At 40.7% G+C, this 18,211-nt stretch overlaps 1 protein-coding gene across 1 annotated transcript in view; it reads left to right on the forward strand.

Annotated features, from left to right (window-relative positions):
- Nucleotides 1-7,263: 7,263 nt before the first annotated feature.
- Thyn1 (thymocyte nuclear protein 1) overlaps nucleotides 7,264-18,211 on the forward strand; it is a 36,766-nt gene continuing 25,818 nt past the window's right edge. Inside the window, exons 1-2 of the mRNA XM_040729709.1 lie at nucleotides 7,264-7,461; nucleotides 17,918-18,050. The gene's annotated coding sequence lies outside the window, so the exon portion shown is untranslated. The remainder of the gene's footprint in view (nucleotides 7,462-17,917; nucleotides 18,051-18,211) is intronic.

An 18,211-nucleotide genomic window follows, 5' to 3' on the forward strand; every position in this document is an offset into this window, starting at 1 on the left:
ACAACAACAGCAGGCACCTTCTGGATCCTTGTTCAAGGAGACTGAGAGTTACCTAGTTGAGATAAAAGAAGGTATTACATTTATGGGATGAAAGAACATATTTATTTGTTCTAGTTAGGATTGCAATCCAGGAAAAGAGATGCAAGCAGTCTGTTTCACAAAGCAACAGCTTCATGTACAGTTTGGAGTCACAGGTGAGGAGTGGGAGGCGGGGGACAGCTCAGTGAAGCTCCCTTACTCAGAATGAGAAAAATCCTTGGAAAACACTGCAAGAGTCCAACACAAACAAAAACAAATAAACAAAACTGCTCCAAAACAAAGAAGTTGGAAATTATATCATTTAGTAGTCAGGAATTAGGACTCATACTGCCAAATTTACATTGTTCCTTAAAAGAGGATAGGAAGGAATTAGTCACTGTCTCAGTGTGGGGAACAGGATCCAGCTAGAGAGGATCCAAATCTGAGTCTGAGATCTGGGTTACATTAGTCTCCCAGCCCCCCTTTCCAGTCTGGGAAACAGAGGTACTGCTTACACCTATTCCCATTGACAGTTGCCAAGGACAGCCCGCTGGGAGAGACTGCTCGGTGTGCTGCAGCATCTAGATTTCCTAGATGGCACATACACCTACAGAGTAGCTCTCACTCAGAACCTGGCAGAAAGAGGGGAGTTGAAAGATACCAAGAGACTGGGCCCAGCCTGAAAAGTTTTGCCATCTCTAAGGCTAGGTGTGACTATATTTCAGAGATTACCTGAAGAGCTGCTAAATTGGCTTGAAGATGCATTTTACAGGGCCCTCAAGGGCACACCTCAGAGCTGGTTTAATATGTTTGAACAACACAAGCAGAAGTCTGGGTCTGCTCCTGTTACCTTTGCCCTCACACTTGGTTATGGTGTCATGATCACTTTTAAGGGAATGGGATTAGAAAAACACTTCTATTTCTGAAGGGCAAGCACTGTGGGCCACTGATTAAAAAATATTTTACAATTTTCTTATTGTATTTGGACATGGCAGAGGCAGAACCATGTTTTGCACATGCAAGTGTGTGCATGCATATGTGCATGCACGTATGCATTCGTGTGTGAGTGCATGCATGCGTGTGTGTGCAAATGGCAGGCAAGCATGATTTCAGAACAAGTAAACTTTAACCATGCAAGTCTTCGTCATGGGCTCAGTTTTCTTCAGTTAGTCTTTATTTAGCTTTAACAGGCTTGTTTAATTTCGATACAAGATTGGTCTAGTCACATACTACGTAATGGTCTATATTGGTCTGACATTTGCAGAGACATGTTTTTCTGTGGTTGTTGGGTTTGTTTGTTTGTTTGTTTTTATCAGGTTTGTTGTTGTTATTGTTTGAGACCAGATCTCTTGCTGGCCTCAAACTTTTTCTGTAGCCAAGGCTGCTTGAATTATAGGTGTGCATTACCAAAGGTGGCTTAATTTCAATATACTCTTAAATTATACTGACATGTCAAATCTAGTTAGGGCAACTTTATTTCTTTCACATTATTCAGTTTTCTCATTTTGGTATTGATTTTAGGAATTTGTGTCATTTTGTTTCACTTGATTTTCTATTTGCACTTGCTTCCTTTTTTATTAATTTATTTTTTTACTTTCCAATTCCAGTTCCCCCTCCCTCCTCTCTTCTCGCTCCCCCAACTTACCCCATCTGCTCCTTAGAGAGGGTAAGGGCTCCCCTAGGAAATCTACTAAGTCTATCCCATCATCTTCTTGAGGTAGGATCAAGGCACCTCCCCACCCCCCACCCCTGTGTCCAGGCTGAGCAAGGTATCTCTCCATATAGAATGGACTCCACTAAGTCAATTTGTGCATTAGTGTTAGATCTTGAACTCCACTGTCTGTGGCCTCATATTTTGCCCCAACCACATCATTGTCGCCTGTATTCAATGAGTCTAGTTCGTTCTTATGTAGGATCCCCAGTTGTCAGACCTCAGTCAAGATGTCTCACTAGCTCAGGTCAGCTGATTCTGTGGGTTTCCCCATCATGGTCTTGACTCCTTTGTTCATATTATCACTCCTTTCTCACTTCAATTGTACTTCAGGAGCTTGACCCAATGGTTGGTTGTGGATTTCTGCATCCACTCCCATCTCTTTCTGGAAAAGGGTTCTAGCTTCTTTGGGGTTGTAGACTGTAGGCTGGGTATTTTTTGCTTTATGCCTAATATCTACTTAAGAGTTAGTACATAAAATATGAGTCTGGGTTATCTCACTCAGGATGTTTTTTTCTAATTCTGTCCATTTACCTGCAAATTTCAAGATGTTATTGTTTCTTACCACCAAGTAGTACTCCATTGTGTAACTGTATCACATTTTCTTTTTCCATTCTTCAATTGAGGGACAACCAGGTTGTTTCCAAGTTCTGACTATTATGAATAATGTTCCTATGAACAAGGTTTAGCAAATGTCCTGGTGGTGTGAGTGTGCCTCCTTTGGGTATATGCCCAAAAGTGGTATTGTAGAGTCCTGAGATACAGTGATTACTAATTTTGCACCATACTGATTTCCACAGCAAGTGTACAAGTTTGCACTCCTACCAGCAATTGAAGAGTGTTCCCCTTACTCCACATCCTCTCCAGCGTAAGTTGTTATCTGTGCTTTTGATCTTAGCCATTCTGATCAGTGTCAGGTGGAATCTCAGAGTTGTTTTGATTTGCATTTCCCTGATTACTAAGGATGTTGAGCATTTATTTCCTTAAGAGTCTTTCTGCCATTTGAGATTGTTCTGTTGAGAATTCTCTGTTTAGATCTGTACCCTGTTTTTTAATTGGATTATTTGGTAGTTTGATGTCTAGTTTCTTGAGTTCTTCGTACATTTTATATGTTTGGTTGTGAGCCTAGCCTTTAACGGCTGAGCCATCTCTCCAGCCCTCTTTGTACATTTTAGAGATCAGTTCTCTGTCAGATGTGGGTTTGGTGAAGATCTTTTCCCATTCTGTAGGAAGCCATTTTGTCTTGTTGACTGAGTTCTTTGCTTTATAGAAGCTTCTCAGTTTCAAGACGTCCCATTTATTTATTGTTGCTCTCAGTGTCTGTGCTGCTGGTGTTCTATTTAGGAAATAGTCTCCTGTGCCTATGTGTCCAAGGGTATTTCCTACTTTCTCTTTTATTAGGCTCAGTGTGGATAGATTTATACTGATGTCTTTGATCCATTTGGACTTGAGTTTTGTGCATGTCAATAGACATGGATCTATTTACATTCTTCTACATGTGTATACCAGCACCATTTGTTGAACATGCTTTCTTTTTTCCATTTTATATTTTTAGCTTCTTAGTTAATATTAGGTGTTCATAGGTATGTGGATTTATATCAGGGTCTTTGAATATACAGGGTCTTTGAATACATTGATCCGCCTGTTTGTTTTTATTCTAATACCAAGCTGTTTTCATTATTTTAGCTCTATAATAGAACATGAAGTCAGGGATGGTAATGCCCCAGATGATCCTTTATTGTACAGGATTGTTTTTGTTATCCTGAGTTTTTTTGTTTTTCCATATGAAGTTGAAAATTTCAATGCCTGTGTAGAATTGTTCTGGGATTTTGATGTGGATTGCATTGAATCTGTAGATTACTTTTGGTAGGATTGTCATTTTTACTATGTTAATCCTACCTATCTAAGAACATAGGAGATCTTTCCATTTTCTTATGTCTTCTTCAATTTATTTCTTCAAAGACTTAAAGTTCTTGTCATACAGGTCTTTAACTGTGTGGCTAGAGTTATCCCAAGATATTTCATGTTTTATTTGTGGCTATTGGAAAGGGTGTTATTTCTCTGATTTCTTTCTCAGACCATTTATCATTTGTGTATAGGAGGGTCTCTGATATTTTTGAATTAATCTTGTATCCTACTATATTACTGAAGATGTTTGTTAGTTGTAGGAGTTCCCTGGTAAAATTTTTGGGGTCACATCAGCAAATAGCAAGAGTTTTACTTCTTTTCCAATTTATATCCCCTTGATCTCCTTTTGTTGTCTTATTGCTGTAGCTAGAATTTCAAGTACTGTATTGAAGAGATATGGAGAGAGTGGACAGTCTTGTCTTGTTCCTGATTTCAGTGGAATTGTTTTAAATTTCTCTCCATTTAGTTTGATGTTGGTTGTTGGGTTACTGTATATTGCCTGTATTATGTTTAGGTATGTTCCTTGTATCTCTATTCTCTTCAAGACCTTTATCATGAAGGGATGTTGAATTTTGTCAAAGGCTTTTTCAGCATCTAATGAGATGAACGTGTGTTTTTTTTTCATTTTATTTATATGGTGGATTACATTGACAGATTTTTATATGTTGTGCCATTGCTGCATCTCTAGAATGCATCTTACATGGTTATGGTGGATGATTGATTTTTCTGATGTGTTCTTGGATTCCATTTGCCAGTATTTTATTGAGTATTTTTGCATCAATGTTCATGAGGGAAATTGGTCTGTAAATCTTAGTTGTGTCTTTGTGTGGTTTGGGTATCAGGGTAACTGTAGCCTCCCTCTGCACTTGCTACCTTTAATTTGAATGGTCATTTATGTTACTGGTTCTGTCAACTATACTTTTATGATCTTTATTTTACTAAAGTATGAAGCAATTTTCTGGATTAGTATTTATTGAGTTTTTTTTTAATTTGCAGGGCTTTTTTTTCCTGTGTTAGAATCTTAGTAGAAATGCTTAGCTTATTTCTATTTTTCCTATTTCCAAATACATATGATTAGAAAATTTACATTCTTGAACATGTTTTAGCTCATGTAAGTATTGGTATGTGGATACTGCCATTCCATCCTGAATATTTTTTAATATTTTTTCTTAAATATACAAATCATTTATTATATATAAATTTCTTCATGTGAAGGCTGGGAATATAACTCAAGGGCATAGCACTTGCTTACATTCACAACACCCCAGCTTTGTCCCCAGCAACACATAAATTAGGCATTGAGGGACACATAGAACTCTATACACAAAGGAGGGGGAAGGAGAGGGGAGAAATCTTTTTCTCTGTGAGTTTTTTGAGAATAGGTGTTCCCAGCCACAAAGAAATTTCTGGGAAGTATCACAAGCAAGATAGTTCAAGATGACCAAATGGCTAATGGGCAATGTCTTGAATCCAATCTCCTGGTTAGAGCTTTAACAATCAGATCCTGAATGCCTGTGTAGCCTTACTCCAGGAACTTTCAGTGTCTTATACAAACAGAGCTTAAATCCTAATGACCCATGGCAGCCCTTAATTCCAAAAAGCCAGTCCCAAGAAAGGCAACTGGTACTCGAAAATTTATTACGTAAGACAGTGAGGGGCCTGGTCATCCATCCACAAATGGCACTTGGATAAAAGATAAGACTAAGTGATTTCCTTTAACTGGAGTCTGGTTAAGCAGTTCTTTGAGAGAATATGCCTGCTACATCCATCTCTGCTAGCAACATATTTTTTTTAAACTTTTTTCACTCAATATTTTCCAGTGGCTGGAGAGATGGGTCAGCAATTAAGAGCACCAAGTGCTCCTCCAGAAGACCTAGTTTCAATTCCCACATCCACATGGCAGTTCACAGCCATCTATAACCCCAATTTCAAGGGATGTGAAACCATCTTCTGGCCTCTGTGAATATCAGGCACAAAAGTGATGCACAGATACACATGCAGACAGATCACCCACACACATTTAAAAATAATAAAATAAAAAGCCGTGTTAACCATGTATTTAATCGCAGCACTCAGAAGGCAGAGGCAGGAAGATCTCTGTGAACTTGAAGCCAGCTTGGTCTACACAGTGAGTTCCAGGAGCAGTCAAAGCTACATAGAGAGACCCTGTCTCAAAAACTCAAAGAAACAAATACATTTTTTTCATTTTAAATTAAATATTTGGTATATTTGTCCTAGTCTAGTAAATATATTTACCATTGTACTTTCAATTTGTCACTGTCATTTCTAGCAGAATTGTAAGGATCACTTTTTAGATGTTTTATCCCCACTACTACCAGCAAACCTATACAGTATACGTGCAAAAGAAAATCTGTCTTAGAAGAGAATTCTGTGGCTAAGCAAAGACTATACTGACATGTACTTTCCCTAATATCTAAACTTAGACACACATTAATCAGCTTCCTATCTCTGACTGCCAAGGCACTTAGGTGAATTCTCCTATTGCCTGCACCTGACTCTCAAGCGCGTCTTGTCTCCTGTTTAAATAATAAACTCACTAACTTTACTTTTCTCAGGGTTATCCTGAAATTCCTTTCCATGGGGAGCACAAGGTTGTAGTGCTGACACCACTGAGTTCCTGGTGTCGGTGACACTGCTGCTGGTTTACAGCTCCAGCCGAAGAACTGACTTTTTTCCTTCTGAAAAGCGGTTTCTCTGTGTAACAGCTCTAGCTGTCCTGGAACTCACTCTGTAGACCAGGATGTCCTCAGACTTACAGAGATCTCCCTGCCTCTGCCTCCCGAGTGCTGGGATTAAAGGCAAACACCACTGTCGCCCAGCATAAAAACATTTATTTATTTTATTTTTATTTACATATTTACTTATCTATCTAATGTGCATGTGTGTGCATGTGTGCATGTGTGTGCGCGCGTGTGCGCGTGCGCGCATATACTCGTATGTCCGTGTGTAGATCAGAGGACAACTTGCAAGAGTCACCAATCTTCTTCCAACCTATGGGTCCTAGGGAGTAAATGCAGGTTGTCAGGTTTGATGGTGGGCATCACTCACTGAGCCAAAAGAAAAAGAGAGATGGTGACAGAGGCACAGAGAGACAGAGAGACAGGGTCTCAATGTGTGGCCCAGACTGGTCTGGAATTCCGCTCTGTAGACCAGGCTGGCCTTGAATTTACAGAGACCTGCCTGCCTCTGCCTCCCGAGCGATGGATTAAAGATGTGTGCCCCTACTTCTAGCACACTGAGCCATCTTACAAGCACATTTTACAATATTGTAGCCAGAATTTTAGGACAAAAGTCCTGGTTCTGTCCCTCTTGACTAGCTCACGGCAGCCATTGCTCTGGCCTTTATAAACAAACAAACAGCATTAATAAAGGGGACAATGAGGAAAAGCATACAGAAGAGATTTAGTCAACATGCCGGGTTATTAAGGCTTCACGTTTAAGATGAGGTAGGACGGGAGCAAAGGGTAAGAAGCATGCAGAATTACGCAGTCCTCAGACTGTAATTCCCAGCGAGCAGTGAATTTCTCAGTGCTGGTTAAGCAAGATAATCCAGAAGTTGTTATTGTTAGGGTGGAGGGGGAGGGAAGTCACAAACTGTTCTCAGAAAATGGATCTATGCTTCAGGGAACAGCCTCCACGTTGTGGTGATTGCCATCAGCCGGGAGTAGTCTGTCCTCTTGGACTCTGACTACAGCCTTAGGACAATGGATTTCCTCTGTGCATTCAGCCTTGACAGACTGTGAAATACGATCTTGAGAGACACTTCGGTGAAGAGTTCTTGCTGCTCTTCCAGTGGATCAGAGGTCAGTTCCCAGTACACATATCAGACAACTCACAATTGCCTGTAATTCTAGCTTCAGGAGATCTCACACTCTCTTCTGCTCTCCATAGGTACCTGCGTGCGTGCGTAAGTGTGTGTGTGTGTGTGTGTGTGTGTGTGTGTGTGTGTGTGTGTGTGTAATAAGTTAGACAGATACTCAGTGGTTAAAATGCCTATTCAGAATCAGGTAGGATCTGACCCAAAGGCAAGACCAACACAAGGTACAGAGTTCTCAGGCTTTATACTGATTTTAGTCACCTATGGGGCAAAGAAAAAATTAATTAAAAAAATAGCAACAGCAGTACCTAAATGCCTATTATGAGAAACACAGAGCTACAGGGCAGTGGTGGGGCACACCTTTAATCCCTGGGAAGCAGATGCAGGAAGATCTCTGTGAGTCTGAGGCCAGCCTGGTTTACAAAGCAAGTTCCAAGACAGCTGGGGCTCTTAGACAAAAGAAACAAACAAAACAACAACAAAAAATAAATAAAGAAAAAGAAACAGAGTTACTCACACCTCTTTTTTATATAAATTTTATTTAAATTAGAAACAATCTTATTTTACATATCAACCCCAGTTCCCTCTCCCTCCCATCCTCCCATCCCCCCCCCCACGACCTCCCATCCATTCCCCAGGGAAGGTGAGGCCTTCCCTGAGGGATCATCAAAATCTGTCAAGTCATTTAGGGCAGGGCCTAGGCCCTCCCCTGTGTATCTAGGCTAAGAGAGTATCCCTCAATGGGAAATGGGCTCCCAAAGTCTGTTGCTACACTAGGGATACATCCTGGTTCCACTGCCAGAGACCCCATAGACTGCCCAGTGCTCCTAGCTGACACGCAGGTTCAGGGGGCCTGGTTCAGTCCTATGTTGGTTCTCCAGAGGTCAGACTGGGGTCCATGAGTTCCCATTTGTTCTGTGGGTTTTCCCAGCGTGGTCTTGGCCCCTCTGTCTGTCACTCCTCCCTCTCTGAAACTGGGTTCCAGGAGCTTTTGCTTCCTCAGTGCTGAGACTAAAGGCATGTGCCATCATGCTTAGCTTCACATTCCATTCTTTAACCCCCCCCCCTCACTGCACCAGTGGGGATATCCTGCCTGGAAGGGTGATACTACAACATGCAGCATTCACAGCTAGGCAAGACTGCTGATGCACTTTTCACCAACAATATGCGTTAGCATCCTCAGGCTCCATGAATGCTAACAGCAACTTCCAGCTCAGTTACAGCTTATTTCTCTGTGTCCTATATTCAAAGTGCGTGGAGTTCTCAACGATAGAGTCAAATCACCTAGTTCTGGGGATCAGAGAGCGGTGGCCATACCCTGTATTGTTTTGAAACCTCTGGGGTCTGACAGGGAAGTATCCCACGCCTGGCACTGGGATCCTCATTTAAAACAACAAACAAACGAAAACCTATGACTTCTGGGGACAGCACCATTCACCCATGGCACCTATGCTCAAATTCCTTTTTGCTCTTTTATAGCTTTCATTCTGCTTACAAAGCAGTAGACTTCCATATGGCCCTTCTAAATATCCTCTGCCTTGGTACACCCCGCCCCTACCTTCCCACCGTTTCCTGTGCAAACCTTCCTGCCCCCACCCTGATTCCCACATTATGTGTTTTACTGCTCCCCCTAAAAAGTATTTTACACACACACACACACACACACACACACACACACACACCTCTCAAGTATCTTTTCTTGTTTCCTGGCCTCTACAGATGTTTATTCCAACTTAAAACACCAAAGTCTAAAACTTCAAAATCCAATCTACATATGAGAGAACAACTGTATTTGTCTTTGTGAACCTGGACCTGGGTTACCTAACTCAGCATGGAATTTTGCAGTTCAATTCATTTTCCTGCAGATTTCATTTTTCTTTTTATTTTCTTTTTTTTCTTTACATTAGAAACAAGCTTGCTTCACACGTCAATCCCAGCTTCCTCTCACTCCCCTCCTCCCCCATCCCCCTCATTTTTCTCTACTAGTGAATTCCAATGTGTGTGTGTGTGTGTGTGCCTGCACGCGTGCTCCCATTGTCTGTATTTATTCATCAGTTGGTGAACATCTATCTAGACTGATTGAATCGAGAAGCAGGAAACATGTTTATACAGGTATCTCTGCCATAAGGTATAGAGCCCTTTAGGTAAATGGCCAGGAATAGTATAGCAGAGTTATATGGTAGTTCTACTTTTGGCTTTTTAAGAAATGTCTACACTGATTGTCAGAGCGGCTACATCAATTTCCACCCCAACCATAAAGGTTCCCCTTCCCCTATATCCTGACCAGTGCTTGCTGCCATGTTTTCTTTTTGAAGTAAGTGTATTACTTTTATAAATTAATTAATTTTGTGTGTGAATGTGTGCGGGTACATGTCACAGCATGTGTGTAAAGGTTAGAGGACAAGTGAGAGTCAGTTCTATCTTTTCACTATGTGGATCCCAAGGAATAAATTCAGGTCATCAGGCTTCACAAGTGATTTTACTCTTACTGGCCCATTTTCTTTATAATAGCCTTCACTAAGGGACTCAGTGTAGGAACCTAGAGGCAGGAACTGAAGCCGAAGCCAAGGGGAAATGCTGCTTTCTGGCTTCCTCCAAGGCTTGCTCAGTTTGCTGTCTTCCATATCCCAGGACCAACTGCCCAGGGGTACCCCCCCTCCACAGTGAGATGGGTCTTCCCACTTCAACAATTAATCAAAATGCCCTACAAATTTGTCTACAGGCAATCTGATGGAGGCATCCAGGCTCCTTCCCCAAGATAAATCTAGTTTATGTCAAGTTGACAAAAACAAACCAAACAAACACAAAAACCAGGACAGCACTTAAATAGAAAGTTTTTTTCGGCTGTAGATATTTTAAAATTAAATTATAATTACACTTTTCTCCTTCCTTTCCTCCTTCCAACCCCTCCTTTGTCACCTCCACCCCTCTGCCTTGCTTCCTCTCAAATCCATGGCCTTTTAGTTATTGTTTTACACACACACACACACACACACACACACACACACACACACACCTTTGGGTGGTTTTAATGGCAACAATTTTCTCCTGTATATTGCCTCTTCACTTGATTGGCAGCTTCCTTTGCTGTACAGAAGCTTTTTTTAAGTTCATAGGTCCTATTTGTCAATCGTTGGCTTTATTTCCCAAGTGACTGTGGTGACTATATTGCCACTTAAACCTGTACTTATACGTATATCTTGTATACTTATGGAACTTAATATGTAGACTAGCCTGGCCTCAAACTCACATAGATCTACCTGCGTATGACTCCTCAGGGCTATGATTAAAAGCCTGCACCACAAATATTGATTTTGTCAAGAACTTCTCTGCATCTATTAAAATAAGTGTATGCTTTCTATCTCTTGAGTACTTTTATGTATTGAATTACATGTATTGATTTATGTATGTTGAACCTTCCCTAAAACTCAGGAATGAAGCCAATTCAATCATGATTGTGATCGTTTTTGATGCTTCCTTGGTTTGCAAGAATTATGTTTTTTGTTTGTTTGTATCTTTGTTCATTGGGAGATTAGTCTAGTTTTTTGTTGTGTCTTTATCTGGCTTAGCTATCCATGTAAAGCTGATTTCATGAGTGAATCTGGAAGCATCCCTTCCTTTTCTGCTTTGCAGAATATCTCGGTGAGCACTGATCTTATTTCTTCTTTAAAGGTTCAATAGAATTCTGCAGAGAATGTATAGGGACTGGGAGTTTTAAATAGAAGTTAATTTTATTACTGCTTTTATCTTGTTTGTTACAGGCTTGTTTAAATGATTTAGCTCATCTTGGTTTAATTTTGGCATGTGCATCTAGAAATTTATTAGTTTGTTTTAGATTTTCAATTTTGTAGAGTGAGGTTTTTTAAGGTATGTCATTATGATATTCTGAATGTCCTTGGTATCTGTTATATTGCCTCCCTTTTCACTTCTAACCTTAATGAGTATTCTATTTCTTTTGGTTAATTTGTCTAAGGGTTGTCTATTTTGTTTCTTTTCAAAGAACTTTTTTCATTGATTCATTAAAATTTTCTATTTGTGTGTATGTGTGTTTATGTGTGAGGGTAAACCTATATATGGTACACATATTTAGGTCAGACACCTTGAAGGACTTGGGTCTCATCTTCCACCATCTGGGTCCCGGGGACTGGACTCAGGTTGGGACTCTTGGCAAATGCCTTTACTCACTGAGCAACCTTACCAGCCCTCATTAATCCTTTGTTTTTTGTTTTATTTAGTTGTTTTCATTCTATTTCATCAATTTCTCCCTTGGTCTTTATTTCTTCCTACATACTACTTTTGGGTTTGGTTTGCCCTTGCTTTTCCACAGCCTTAACGTGCATATGCCATTATTTATTTAAGAGCTCTCATTTTGTAATGCAGGCACTTAGAGCTACAAATTTACCCCTTAGGACTGAATTGCCTGCATTGTAGCCCATAGGATTTTCTATGTTGTATTTCTGTTATTGAATTCTGGGACCTTTTAAATTTCTGTCTTGGTTTCTTTAATGACTCAGTTGTCATTCAACAGTATGTTGTTTAATTTCCACAAGTTTATTGACTCTTTTGCTGATTTCTAACTGGTCAGAGAGAGAGAGAGAGAGTACAAGTATTTCAATTTTCCTATACTTGTTGAGACTTGTTATTTTTCCTAACATGACCTGTTTTAGCTTATGTGTCATGGACTGCTAAGAAGAATGCATATTTTATGGAATCTACAAATGAGTTTTAAGTACTCATAATGTGGTGCCCTTTAATGCCAATGTTTCTCTTTGTTTTTGGTTTGACCTATTGGTGAAACTGAGGTATTAACATCACCTACTATCAATTGCTCTGTTACATTAATTTGTAGTAGTAGCAGTACTAGTTTTACGACATTTGGGAGCACCTGTGCATGGCATGTGCAAGCTTAGAGTTGTAATGTCCTCTTCTTGAATTATTCCATCAGTATAAAGTAATCTTTATTTCTTGAAGTCTGTTTTGTCAGATATTAGAATAGTGGTTAAGTGGCGGCCAGAATGAGATGCCCCCCGTAGTACAGAGCACTTCAATGTGTGCCCCCTAGCTGGTGGTGCTGTTTGGGGAGGCTTAGGAGGTGTCAGATTGATGGAGAGAATGTGTCACCTTAGGAGGCTTTGAGAGCTTAGAGACTTTCCTCATTCCTAATTCACTACCTACACTTCTTTCCAGCTCAAGATGTGAGCGCTCAGCTTGCTGTCCCAGCTTCCACACCTGCCACCTCTGCTCTGCCATCAACTACTCTAACCTTCTGAAGCTGTAAGCCTAAAAAGGCACTTCCTTCTTTGTTTCAGTAATTATGACATTTTAATCACAGAAACATGAAACTAATACAATACCTGTTTGTTTACTGGTTCCATTTGCTTAAATACTTTTGCACATCCTTTCACCTGAAGGAACCCTCTATCTTTGATGGCTAGATGAGCTTTTCAGAGGAAAATAGGGATCCTATTTTCTCATTTAATCTTCTAGTATGTCTTCTGTTTTGGAAGCATAAAATGCAAAATAGTACTGAAAGGTGTGTTTTGCAGTCTTTGGTTTGTTTTCTTATTACTGTCCTATCATCATCTTTTTTTTTTTTGAATACACATGTCTTTTTTTATTTCAAAGAATTCCTTCCAGCATATGTGGTGGAGCTGGCTTGGTGGCTATAAATTCTTTTAGTCTACCCTTATGGTATGTTTTTCTTTCTCCCTCACACATGGTAGTTTTGCTGTGTGTGTCACTTTGGATTCACAGCTGTGGTCCTTGAGAGTTTCTGTGAGCACTCCGCTGATATTTTGGTGAGCCTGGTGTTTCTCTTTTGCAGCTTTCATAACCTTTACTCAGTATATCTAATGTTTAAGCTATGATATGGTGTGGAGTTTTTACTGTGGCCCTGTCTCTTTGGTATGCTGTAAAAACTGCTTATACCTGGATGGGTCCCTCTTTCCCCAGATTTACAGAATTTTCTGTTATGATTGCATTGAGCATACTTTCCATGCCTTGGAAATAGAGTTCTTGTACTTCTATGCCCATATTTGTAGATTTGCCTTTCTCATGATATACCAGATTTCACACGGTCCACTCATACTTTTTAAAAAAATTAATTCCTTTAACTAAAAGTTCCAATTCTTCCACCTTGTCTTAAACTCCCAAATTCTGCCAATCTCATCTTCTAATCTATTGATAGGGCTTTCCATTGAGCTATTTTTTGAAATTTTCATCTCCAATATTTCAGTTTTTTCCCAGTGTTTCTAATCTTTTCCTCTCTAGCCTGTACTACCTTCCTTATCCCCATCAGCTGCTTATTTCTGTACATTTGCAGCTGCTTTATAAAATTCTTTGCCTGCGATCTCATATACATCCTTTCCACTGTGGAGCCGATAGTTTTTGGAGGAAAAAGTTGTCTTTTTTGTTGTTGGGATTTACACATCAGCAGATTGGGTCCTTGGCTTTTATTCTTTTCTTTCTGTGGGAAAGCTTGCAGTGTTCTGCAGGAAATAGGTTATGCTATGGTAAGCTGTCCTTTCTGTTAGGCTGGAATTCAGAATATCAAGTTCTATTCCCAGACCTCACCTTAGAGCAGCGGTTCTCAACCTGTGAGTTGCAACCCCTTTGCAGGAGGGTTGAATGACCCTTTCATTGCGGTCACATCAGATATTCACATTGCAACTCATAATGGTAGCAAAATCACTGTTATGAAGTGGCAACAAAAGTAATTTTGTTTGGAGGTCACCACAACCTGAGGAAGTGTATTCAAGGGTTACAGCACTGGGAAGGTTGAGAACCACTGCCTTAAAGTAAACTTCTAATTGCAAAACTAGACAGTACTCCAGAGTAGAACCCCTCACCCCTGTGTTCCTTCTGTGGTATCTTACATTCCTATATACCTTGGCTCCTAGAAGGTTGTCTTATAGCTGAGAAGTCCTGTGATGTGACAGACATTCTTTGTCTTCTCATTTTGAGGACTATCCTGGCTCTGTGACCTTACAGTTTTTTACAGACCTGTGTTGAATGTTTGGTTTTGGTGTTCGCTGTTACCCCAGCTTAACTTATCTTGGCTGGTTGGGTGAAGTTCTGTCCTGTAGAAAATTTTTGAGTAGTGTGACCTGAGGTCATCCTGGCTTGGCTAGTTAACTCACAGTGTCTAGTGATGGGCTAAAGAATGGAGTTGTGGGTCTCTGACCTCACACAGGACAGGTCAAGTGGGTTGTACCAAGAGGCTGAGCACAAGGGTCTCCCTGGATGGGAGGGGCAGCATGGGATTTGAATGGGTTGGAAAGCTGGGATGGACTGTGGTCACAGGCATTTGATTTGAACTTTTAATGCAGAGCCTTCTTGAAACATCGTTTGTGTATGGTGTGAGGTAGTGGCAAAAGTGCCCCACCCCACCTTAATGGAGGTGAAGTTCTTCTAGCACCATTTATAAAAAACCAACCATTTACCTATTGAATGGCTTTTACCTCTCATCAGAAATCTCTCCTCCTCTCCGTGTGTGTGCGTGCGTGCGTGTGTGTGTGTGTGTGTGTGTGTGTGTGTGTGTGTGTGTGTAACAGAGAGGTCAGAGGACAATTTGTAGGAACTGGTTCTCTTCATCTACCACATGGGTCCTGGGGAATAAACTCGTTACCAGGCTTGGTGGCAGGCACCTTACATACCAAGACTATCTTGATTGGTGTAACTTTTTTCCAAGACAGGATTCTTTTGTGTAGCCCTGGCTGTCCTAAAATTTGCTCTGTAGACCAGGCTGGCCTCAAACTCAGAGATCCACTTGCCTCTGGCTCCCAAAGTCTGAGATTAAAGGCGTATGCCCCCATCCCCTACCCCTCCCTGGCTGATTACTGTAATTTTAAACTAAGTCGTAAAAATTAAGATCTTCAACTTTAGGAACTCTCAGAGAGCTCCAAGATGGCTCAGTGGTTAGGAGTACTTGCTGCTCAGGTTCAGTTTCCAGCACCCTCATGCTAGCTCCAGTTCCAGGGAAACCAATACCTTCTTCTGGCTTCCACAGGCACTAAGCAGTCATGCGCACATACATAGATGTAGGCAAAACACCCATACACATAAGATGAAATAGATCCTTTTAAGATCTTCAACTTAACTCTTTTACTTATTATTCAAAAGCAAATTGAATAGTTAGTAGTAAATATTCAGCAATGGACATATCTAGGTCCTGTATTTCTATACTTTTAGAATAAGTTTGTCACATTCTATTTTCAACAATCCCCGCCCCCACTGTACATACAATCTGTGATTTTTGAACTGCATTGATTCAGCTATTGTGCAGATGAACTAAAAGGCAAACCTTAATGTTAACAATGAGATTTTTGTCTACAACTTTAAAATTTTTCATAGCATTGTTAAAAATATTCAGTAGAGAGGACCTGTGTATCTTTTACATTTGTAGTTAAATGTAAATGTTTGGGGACATTTTAAATGGCAAACATCTTTAATCCCAGCCCTTGGGAGGCAGAGGCAGCGGATCTCTGAGAGTTGAAGACCAACCTGGTCTATAAGAGCTAGCTCTAGGACCGCCTCCAAAGCCACAGAGAAACCCTGTCTCAAAACCCCTCCCCCCAAAAAAACCTTTCCTTCCCAGTTTCTTATTGTTAGTATTGGGAAATATACTATTATTTTTTTGATGCTGTGGAACAAATGGCTTACTAAGCAAACCACTGAGCTATGGCCTCAGCCCTACTCTGCTGTTTGAGAAAGTGTTCCAACATATTGCTGCACAAGATTTCAATGACGGTGATCCTATGACTCAGCTAAGAAGCCATAACAAATTACCACAGGTCGGGAGGCTTAGCCAGCAAACATTTTACGAGTTCTAGATCAGAATGTCACAAGTCTGTTTCTTGTCTTGAGAGCTGTGAGGGCCAACCTGTCCCATGCACCTGTTCTGGCTTCTTGTGACAGCTTCAGTGGCATCTTTGGACCTGAGTCTTCGCATGATTCATTAAGTTGTTACACTGTTTTATAGGTCTACCCTACAGCAGACTTCATCACCCTGCTTTAACTAGTTATAGCTGCCAAATTAGATTTCATGCCAAGATGCTCGGAATTATTTGAGGGGGGATACAATTCAACCCACAGCATTGTCTCAATTCCTTCAGTGATGCATTTTCCTAGACCCCAAACTTGAATGCCTTACTGTATACCTGGCCTTACCATGAGTGTTTCTCAAAGAACAGTGACTATTGCTCTGGTATTTTTGCTTTTACTTATGAGCTAGAACAATGATGGGAATTAGTTAAAAGTTCATTGACCACTTGCTTGCTAGATGATTAGAAATATGAAATTTCTTAGTAATAGCTGAAGATGACAGTAAGAACTATTTCACTGCTAGAGGTGGAACCCTAAGGGGCCCTGCTCACTAGTTAAGTGAGCTACATTGCCAATTCAAACTAGGGCCACTCATTCTGGAGGGAGTCCAGGCTGCACTTGAATCCACAGCAATCACCCTGCTCTAGCCTTCTGACTGCTAGGATTAAAGGACTGTTTGCATGTTTTGTTTTGAATTCTAATTATGTGTATTTCACATGTGTTTGTGTGAGGGAAAGTGCACATGAGTCCAGGTGCCCAGAGGACCAGAGTTACAGAAGCTGTAGTTACAGGTAGTTGTCAGATGCCTGATGTGGGCACTGGGAATCAAACTTGTGTTCTATCATTTCTGTCCCACAGCATGTACTTTTCAATAACCATAATCTCAAAGGCATCAAGATAGATAGCATTGTCACTGCTCTGAGGAGGTACAGGAACCACAGCAATGCCAGCAAACAGACTGGTTAATAACAAGGACTCCAAACAACCAGGTTCCTCTTCCCTCTGTTTCCAAGTACAGGATAAGAGACTCCCACACTTTAGCAATTTTGAATATTCTTTTTTTTTTTTTTTTTTTGGTTTTCGGGACAGGGTTTCTCTGTATTGTTTTGGAGGCTGTCCTGGAACTTGCTCTGTAGTCCAGGTTGGTCTTGAACTCTCAGAGATCCGCCTGCCTCTGCCTCCCGAGTGCTGGGATTAAAGGCGTGTGCCAACAATGCCCAGCAATTTTGAATATTCTCAAGAATGGATTGATTTGGAACTGGTGAGGTTGCTCAGTGGGTAAAAATGCTTCCTGTACAAGCTCCATCTGTCTGATTCCTGGAGCCCCTTGTGGTGGAAGGAAAGAACTGACACACAAAGTGGTGCTCACACGTGAACATCACACACACACACACACACACACACACACACACACTATTCTGTCTGCATTTAACATAGTTTGTTTCATGCAACCCCAAGCCTCAATGAACACAAATGTCAACACTGCCCACACAAATCTTGTACTCCCTCCCCTGACTTTTTCTGCAAAACAGTTTCCCTTTAAATATTAAACATTTTCATAAAAGCTTAATCTGAATTTTTACCTCCTCTGTGGACCTTTCTGCCTTACCTTTCCCCAGGCTATCCTGTCTTGTACGGACACTGTGACAGGAACTACATCGGCTCCTATTAAGCACAGCTGTGGACAGCAGAATCCCATTTTCAACTTGGAATCACACCCTGCTTCCCGTGTACAAGACAATTCCAGACAGGGTAAGCATTTAGAAACAAAAATGTCTATTTTAGCTATAGACATATACCCTTTTCTATAATCAGTGACTTATGGTTAATAAAATATCTTGCACACTTCTCTTTTCTAAACATCAGAAGATGGACTAAATAATCATCTGTACTAGGGTTTTCCCCAAAGTCCT

Source organism: Mesocricetus auratus, unplaced genomic scaffold (assembly GCF_017639785.1).
Source record: "Mesocricetus auratus isolate SY011 unplaced genomic scaffold, BCM_Maur_2.0 Super-Scaffold_100022, whole genome shotgun sequence".
NCBI lineage: Eukaryota > Metazoa > Chordata > Mammalia > Rodentia > Cricetidae > Mesocricetus > Mesocricetus auratus.